The 6930-nt window shown below is 37.8% G+C and overlaps 1 non-coding gene across 1 annotated transcript; it reads left to right on the top strand.

The window, feature by feature from the left end:
- The first annotated feature begins 6319 nt into the window (after nucleotides 1–6319).
- Nucleotides 6320–6392, top strand: TRNAC-GCA (transfer RNA cysteine (anticodon GCA)). Its single transcript has one exon. It is a non-coding gene; the product is annotated as a tRNA-Cys (tRNA).
- Nucleotides 6393–6930: the final 538 nt, after the last annotated feature.

Raw genomic sequence — 6930 nt, 5'->3', positions numbered from 1 at the left:
CCAGAGTTCAACCAGTTTCTGGAAGATTATAGTACCTACAGTACAGGGGGACTTTTGTAAGCAATAGACTGTAGAGTTATTATAGAAGTCAACCACCAATCCACAGATGAAAGGAGGGGCACAGAGAGAGTAAAACAATCAAATTCAAAATCACAGCCTTTTCTTGAGGAGAAAGCTCCACGTTTCTTATTTACATAAAACAACCAACAACATTCTCTGCCTCAACTTTTGCTCATGTTGCTGTTGTTCAGCCATGTCTGACTCTTTGTGATCCCACAGACTGCAGCATGCCAGGCTATCTTGTCCTTCACTATCTCCCAGAGTTTGCTCTAACTCACATCCATTGAATCAATGATGCCATCCAACTATCTCATCCTCTGTTGCCCCCTTCTCCTCTCACCCTCAATCTTTCCCAGCATCAGAATCTTTTCCAATGAACTGATTAACAAGTTCAGTTGTTAATTCAAGACTTAGCATCTCAAGACATTGGATTGGCCAAGCGCAGGAGGTCATAGACTTAAGTACAGCAAATAGCCCCATCAAGGTGACTGTGGAGAGCTATCAACATAAGTTGCTTGTTAAAAACATCTGCTCCTAATACCAAAACTAGGGACCATATTCAAAGCACTCACTATAGTAGCCACTCTTGACCTTTAGGATGATATACACAAAACTCTGAGTGGGAGAACTGTCAGGAGGAACGAAGAGATGAGATAATAGCTGAGAGATAATTTTAAATGGGTTCCTACCCAGTTAAAGTTATCAGGTTTCTCTGAAATGGCATGTGACTTCACTGGGGGTATCCAATGACTTAGGTACTTGCCATTTGTCTGGAAAGAGATTCCATGTAGGGGGATTGCCATCTGCTGGTGGCTCTCTTTTTAAGGACTGAGACCCTTGAAATTTAGGGACTGTGCCTTATGGCAAACCACACACAATTATTCAGCAAGTGGTAGTTTCCTTTCCATAGAAAGATACTGTCTTCTCTGTTGATTAGATGGATATAAAATTTTCCCTTAGGAAGGTGAGCAAGTTATCTCTGAAAACAAATAGAAGAGAAACAAAATAGAAGACAAACACATTTCACTGGAATATCAGTTTTTGTCCAATGGTACACTAAAATCCTGCAGATAAAATAGTCTTCGTGATAAAGCAAGTACTAACAAAATTTCATTAAAGGGATTGTAACTCCCATGCTTGATAGACATAAATGTACTATGTTGGTTTATCTGAGCACATATTTAAAGACCAAGCCTTAAAATCTCCTGAGAGTCCTAGTCTCTCAGGCAACATATTTCTAAGTAGTATATAAAAAGAAATGAGAAAGAAAATCTAGCTTCCAAGCACAAAGCTGTAAATTTAGCCTTCAAAACCAAGATTAAAATTCCCTTTTTTTGTGAAATTCTTTGGAAGCACACTTCTTTATATCCTAGGTACATTTATGCAAGCAAAATTCAGTCCTTTGGAGCACAGAATATGGATTTTAGACCACGAAATTTCTCTATTTGCCCAGTATATCTTCAAGTCATTGAATTTAAGAAATATGAAATCAGGTCATATTATTTCACCTACATTTCATTCTTCAGAGCAACACTTCTCTTTGAGAATATCTCAGGATCTCTATATCAGGAACTAGCATCTCAGAATAGACAAGTTTGTGCTCTTTTCTTTAATGTAAAGTAACAGGAGGTGAAAAAAATTAAAAGGTAAGTGGCCTTTAAAAGTGAGAAACTCCTGTTACATGCTACAACATGGATAAACCTTGAGAACGTTATACAACACAAATACTGTACGATTACAACAAATACTATATGACTCCACTTAGATGAGGTTTCTGAAGTATAGTCAAATTCCTAGAAAGGTGGTGGCCAGGAGCTTGGGGGCAGGGGAAATCAGAATTTAATGAGTAGTAGAGCTTCAGTTTTGTAGGATGAATAAGTTCTGAAGATCTGTTTCACAACAATGTAAATATGCTTAACGCTACTGAACTGTACACTAAAAATAGTTTATCTGGTCAATTTTATATTATATGTTTTAGTTTATCACAATTAAAAAGGATAAACAAAAATATTAGAGGCTAAAAACATGATCTGCAAGCAAAGGTGAAAGGAATTGCTATCCCAGTATTTAGTCTAGTGACACAAGGTCACAGTCACATGGATCTGAAAATTTCTCATTAAAAGCAAACCCTTGACCTGCTTTCTCTACCTTTGGAGAGGGCATAAAGAAGAGACAAACTGAAACCACACAGCAGCAGCAGCAGGACGCAGCAGAAAGAAAGGCCCAACCTAGAGTTATAAACTTCACTCTACTCCGAACTTTGTGACCAGGACAAATCAAGTATCAGAGAGAGAACACTCTATCTTTGAGGTCACATGGGCTTCAAGGAAAGATAGGACTGCTTTTGACTCCCAGTTTTGTTTTGGTTTTGTTCACTGAATGTATGAATTTGAGCCAATTACTTAATGTCCCTGAACCTCAGTGTTCTCATTTCTAATGTAGGGATAATTGTAACTGTTTGGCAGGTTGTCAGGAGACTGTGAAATCCAACAATGATGGGAATGCATTCAGCAGAATGACTGATACCAAGTATTCAGTAAGTGTTTGTTCCCTGAGTAAAATTATTGGTACAAAAAAAGTTTATAGTAACTTTATTTGTAATGACTAAAAGCTGGGAAAAAATAAAGTATCCATCAATAGGAGAATGGATTAAAAAAAACTGGTGGTGTAGTTATACAAGGAAATACCAGTCAGAAATAAAAAGAACAAACTATTGATACAGGCAACAAGACTGACGAATCTCAAAAATGGTATGTTAAGCCAAAGAAGCCAGTCACAAAAAGTGCACAGTGTAATTTTGTTCATACGAAGTTTATGACTGGAAAACTAATCTTTAAAAAAGAAACAGTGGTTACCTTGGTTATCTCCGGGTGGGAGACAAGGATTTTCTGGGATGTGACATGAGGGTCACTCTACCATCTAGAGTGATGATAATGCTCTATGTCTGAAAGGAGTTTATATTACACAGGTGTATTCATTTGTCAAAATTCAGCAAATATTCTCTTAAGATTTCTGCATTTTTTGCAGATCAAAACTACAATGAGATATCACTTCACATCAGCCAGAAAGGCTATCATCAAAAAATCTATAAACAATAAATGCTGGAAAGGGTATGCAGAGAAGGGAACCATCCCACACTGTGGGTGGGAATGTAAACTGGTATAGCCACTATGGAGAACAGTATGGAGGTTCCTTAAAAAACTAAAAATAGAGCTACCATATGATCCAGTATTTTCACTCCTAGGCATATATCCGGAGAATAACATGATCCAAAAGGATACATTCACCCCAGTGTTCATTGCAGCACTTTTTACAATAGACAAGACGTGGAAGAAACCCAAGTGTTCATTGACAGAAGAAGATAAGGAAGATGTGGTGCATATATACGATGGAATATTACTCAGCCACTAAAAAGAATGAAATAATGCCATTTGCAGCAACATGGATGGACCTAGAGAGTGTCATACTGCGTCAAGTAAGTCAGACAGAGAAGGAGAAATATTATGACATCCCTTACGTGTGGAATCTAAAAAGAAATTCTGCGAATGAACTTACAAAACAGAAACAGACTCACAGACTTAGAGAACGAATTTACGGTTCCCATGGGAAGGTTGGGGAGACGGGATATCTAGGGAGTCTGGGATGAACATCAACGCATTGTCATATTTAAAAGGGATAGCCACCAAGGATCTACTATATAGCACATGGAATTTTGCTCAATGCTATGTGGCAGCCTGAATGAGCGTGGGGTTTGGGGGAGAATGGATACATGTATATGCATGGCTGAGTCCCTTCCCTGTTCACCTGAAGCTATCACAACACTGTTTGTTAACTAGCTATAACCTAATACAAAATAGAAAGTTTTTTTTTAAAAGATTTCTGCATTTTTTGGTGAAAATTTCACCAAAAAGAATGAAACAAATGTTGAACTCTACTTATAAATTATACATGCTGAGCAAACTGATGTCAACAATTTACTTTGAAATGCACCAGAAAATAAGAGAAGTGGATAGATATGTTATACGGCAATGGTAGCAAAATGTTAATGATAAAATCTGTCTGGTAGATAATACAGGTATTCACTGTAAAAGTCTTTCTACTCTTCTCTGTATTTAAAATTATCTGTAATGAACTGTTTTCTTTAAATTAATAAATAGAATTACATCAACCAAAATATTGGAAGTGAAAAGAATCTTTGAGGGCAGCCATTTTATTTTTTTTATATATTTTTTTTATTTTTTATTTTTTTATTTTTTTATTTTTTAAATTTTAAAATCTTTAGTTCTTACATGCGTTCCCAAACATGAACCCCACTCCCACCTCCTCCCCCACAACATCTCTCTGGGTCATCCCCATGCACCAGCCCCAAGCATGCTGCACCCTGCGTCAGACATAGACTGGCGATTCAATTCTTACATGATAGTATACATGTTAGAATTCCCATTCTCCCAAATCATCCCACCCTCTCCCTCTCCCTCTGAGTCCAAAAGTCCATTATACACATCTGTGTCTCTTTCTCTGTCTTGCATACAGGGTCGTCATTGCCATCTTCCTAAATTCCATATATATGTGTTAGTATACTGTATTGGTGTTTTTCTTTCTGGCTTACTTCACTCTGTATAATTGGCTCCAGTTTCATCCATCTCATTAGAACTGATTCAAATGAATTCTTTTTAATGGAGGGCAGCCATTTTAAAGTGACATCTAATGCAGGAATCTCAGTGACTTCCCAAAACATGTGGATTGTGTCAGCCTCTGTTTATATATGAATAATGGCTAAAAAATCACTATCCCCAAAGCAGCCTACTGCATCTTTGAATATGGCTGAAAGTAGTTTGTTAACTTACATTTAAACTATATTTAAGCAGTAAATGCAGAAGGGACAACATGATTTTGTATATGAAGTATAATCCAAGGAATTAGAAACCTGGGGTTTGGTGTGATATCCTCCTTTTCCCAAATCTTTCTCCCATTGGCTGACTACTTGTTTAGTCAACTTAATTAACCTACCTGGCCTACATTAATGAATGGTCGTTTATTCATTCATTCATCAACACAAGATTTTTGAAAGTGAAAGTGACAGTCAGTCAGTCATGTCTGACTTTTTGCGACCCCATGAACTGTAACCTGCCAGGCTCCTCTGTCCATGGAATTCTCCAGGCAAGAATACTGGAGTGGGTAGCCATTCCCTTCTCCAGGGGATCTTCCCAAACCAGGGATCAACCAGGTCTCCTGCCTTCCAGGAAAATTCTTTACTGTCTGAGCCACCAGGGAATGATTATTGAGCCCATATTATATTTCTTAAAACCCTAATACCCAAATACCTAAAGGCACAGGAGTGAACCAGGTGATCTGAGATTCCTGTTCACTCTAAGGCTTATGGTTCTAGGTGAAGAATTGATGAATAAGCCAACTGGTCTTTCCCACATATCTAACTAGTTGAAAAAGAAAACAGTCCATGTAATTCTCCAGGTCAGAACACTGGAGAGGGTAGCCATTCCTTTCTCCAGGGGATCTTCTCAACCCAGGGATCAAACCCAGATCTCCCACATTGCAGGCGGATTCTTTACCAGCTGAGCCACCAAAGAAGCCCAAAAAAGAAAACACTTTTTTCTTAATGGAAGTAGTTTTATTTTAATCACAAGTAATTGCATCATTTCTTTTACTTTTGAAAATAAAGATTAGATTATGCATTTAAATGTTCTTAGATGAATATCATTTTTTATAATTTTCCAAGCTATATCCCCTTTCCTGAGAAAGCATCTTCTGAGTTGCCCCTCCCAGCATGAAGCAAGCCTCTCCCTTATTAGACCATAGCTCCTCCTTGTGGTCGATAGATGTAAGAACCTTAAATTCAAACCACAGAAACAGGTAAAAAAGGAAAAAACAAAATGATGTGATCATAATAGAATTAGCTCTAAAATGAAAAACACCAGCATGACTTTCCTTGACTCTGTCTCCCTGAATTCTCACTCAAGCATCTGATCAACTAATCCAAGTCAAGGGTCCTACTTGGGGAAGAATCCAGATCAGGATATTCAATCCCAGGATCTTTTTTGAATCTCTGGTCGTTTAATTATTCAGGAAAGATCCTCAGATTGAATATCCTGATCTGGATTCCTCCCCAAGTAGGATCCTTGACTTGGATTAGTTGATCAGATGCTTGAGTGAGAATCCAGGGAGACAGAGTCAAGGAAAGTCATGCTGGTGTTTTTCATTTTAGAGCTAATTCTAATATGATCACATCATTTTGTTTGCTTCCCTGGTGGCTCAGACGGTAAAGCGTCTGCCTGCAGTGCAGGAGACCCAGGTTCGATCCCTGGGTCAGGAAGATCCCCTGGAGAAGGAAATGGCAACCCACTCCAGTACTCTTGTCTGGAAAATTCCATGGGCTGAGAAGCCTGGTAGGCTACAGCCCATGGGATCACAAAGAGTCGGACACAACTGAGCGACTTCAGTTTCAGTGGTCGTTTAAAGTAGCATGTTTTACCTTCTCCAGTCGAGATCTAAACAATAAACTCACCAGTCTTGCTTTGATCTGTGGCAAGTGAAAACAACTGCATGGTTAACTGCAGATTCTGCTTCATTTTGTAACAGTTCCTATTCTACCCAACATAATTCTTATCAATAGCTTAAATGAATATATAGAAGGATTGCTTATCAAATGTGTGAATAACATGAAGATGGAAAGCAAGTTAAAATACGAGGTGATCCAACTACAGTCCAAAAAAAAAATTAAGAAGCTGAATAATTATATGAAGCTAGATTTAACCAGATCAATTTTTAAGTGAAAAATCCACCTCAAAAATCTAAATGTGAAATAAATTGGGGCAAAATACAAGGCCTTACATTAAAATTTTTCAGAAAATG

Source organism: Ovis canadensis, chromosome 9 (assembly GCF_042477335.2).
Source record: "Ovis canadensis isolate MfBH-ARS-UI-01 breed Bighorn chromosome 9, ARS-UI_OviCan_v2, whole genome shotgun sequence".
NCBI lineage: Eukaryota > Metazoa > Chordata > Mammalia > Artiodactyla > Bovidae > Ovis > Ovis canadensis.
Note: the sequence above shows the minus strand (reverse complement) of the source record. Positions and strands in the feature narration are given on the sequence as shown.